The sequence below is a fragment of the Protopterus annectens genome, chromosome 1.part1 (assembly GCF_019279795.1).
Source record: "Protopterus annectens isolate FY-2018-M chromosome 1.part1, PAN1.0, whole genome shotgun sequence".
Lineage (NCBI taxonomy): Eukaryota > Metazoa > Chordata > Ceratodontiformes > Protopteridae > Protopterus > Protopterus annectens.
This window is the reverse complement of record NC_056726.1, coordinates 1,065,219,610-1,065,221,661: the sequence shown is the minus strand read 5'-3', so window position 1 is coordinate 1,065,221,661 and position 2,052 is coordinate 1,065,219,610. Positions and strand designations below refer to the sequence as shown.

The window sequence follows — 2,052 nt, the reverse complement described above, 5'->3', positions numbered from 1 at the left end:
CACAAACATTACAACAAGTCAAAACAGGAAGATACAGGGAAGCTGGAGTCTGCTGAATATGGACTTTTCTGCCTCCATTGATATTTCTATTACACTATCACTGTACTGTGATACAGGTTAGTAAGTTTATTTTACTCTTTACAAAGCTGAACACTATACTGCGTGATGTCCTATAATCCTGGAAAGTTGAGGATGTGGAATTGCAAGCAACTTACAATGATTACCCATATTTTCATGAGTCTATGTTACTAGGAAATCAATTGCAGATGAAATAAGTGACTGAATGACATTGCCCTGCACTGGTTTGATGATATTCATCATTTGCCAATACTGTGTATCTTTAGAGTAAGTATACAAGTTGAGGGATGTGAGTTTAGGTCTGAGCCCATGCAAAAAACATGTATTTTAATATGCACATTTAATTCATGTAACTGATGATTTTCAAGGTTTTAGGAGCGAGGACCTGTGAAGTGAATGATCTTGTCACAGTCTGTCTTAGTGGAACTAACTATGAGAGTGGAAACAAGTAGAAACAAGGTGTGAATAGCTGTAATAGTTTCATATCCTGCTTCAAAAAAGAAAAAAAAACATTAATTAAGAATCAGACACAATGTTAATGTATCAACTTCAGGATTAATGATAACAGGAATGAGGCTTGATTGGTTGCTGTTACTTCATCGGCTACTTTAACATCCAACATCTTATAGGTGAATTCTAATCTAACTGCCCTCAAAGGCCATTTTAAGCCTAGCCAGTGACCCAAGGTGAGAATCACACCCTGTACCCTTTATTTATTAGGCAAAGACTTTACCCATTGTGTCAAACCTCCTACTGATAATTCAGGGAACTGTGTGAATGCAGTCCCCCACTACCATAAATTATGCAGTTGAGTTTCCCACATTTGGGAAAATCACAAGGGTCAACCCATTTGAAGTGTGCAAAGGAAGAGCCTCACCCTGGGGAAACCAGTTTTGTGATCATGATATTCCTCCTGCCAGGTCAGAAGTTAAAACAATTTGCTGACAAATACATCCAGTCAAGGATCCTAGCAGGAAATAAAGAGTCAGTCTGGAAAGCATTCTCAAAATTGTGAGATAATAAAATTATTTTAAACCACTTGAGAAATGTGTTAGTTGTGGGACCAGAAATTAGCTAAACAAATGAGATTATTTCCTTTTGGGATAAAACACATGACAGTTGGGAATGCTGATGTTTCTAAGACAAACAAGGTACATCATTGTTTGTTGTGGGTTAAAATGCACCCCACATTTCACAGATATAGTTAGATGCATCTGAAGAAGTCCCAGCACGCCTTGAAGACCAAACCTGATAAGTGCAGAATTTGGAAGTTTTGCGACAAGGCTAAGTTATTAAGGTGGATCTTTCCAGAGATACAGCCATCTTTGCAGATGTCTTTGTGTGGTATTTAGTCTTACCCACTATGCAATGCACCCATGATGATGGAGATTTATCTAACAGCAAGACAGTGACAAGCAACAAAGCTCTAATTTTGTATCCAGTTAAATGGTGTGGGAATGTTTCACATCATGCCTTATATGTGTGGCCTTTCTATAATAATAAGACCACTTCTGAAATATAGGAATGCTATAATAGTGAAGGGAATATAATCAGCTTTATATTTAACCTGCTATCCTAGGAGTAAAGCAGCTCAAACTATTCTGCAGGACAATTGGAGAAAGTGTCTTGAAGACACATTACCATTAGTTATTGTCTTTATAATTGTCTTTATAAACACTGTTTTAGGTAGAGACAACAAAATAGTAGCATTGTCAGTGGTGCCATACTGCAAAAGGCTGTGCGTTCTATTCCTACTCCAACTACCTTGATTGCTGACACTGCAGTGAAGCCTAAGGGGGTGTTGCACACCTCAGTGAGTCATTGTTTGGATAAGATGTTAAACCGAAGTCTTATCTATCTGAGTTGGTGGCAGCTCAAGTGGATGTAAAAGCTCCCACTTCACATATCAAAAAAGTAGGTGAAGTGTCCTGATGCCCTGGCCAAATTTCTCATAGTAGTACTAATACAGCCTTG

The 2,052-nt window shown here is 38.1% G+C and overlaps 1 non-coding gene across 1 annotated transcript; it reads right to left on the bottom strand.

The window, feature by feature from the left end:
* Positions 1 to 840: 840 nt before the first annotated feature.
* Positions 841 to 1,006, bottom strand: LOC122816853. The gene has a single exon (XR_006367109.1). It is a non-coding gene; the product is annotated as a U1 spliceosomal RNA (small nuclear RNA).
* Positions 1,007 to 2,052: the final 1,046 nt, after the last annotated feature.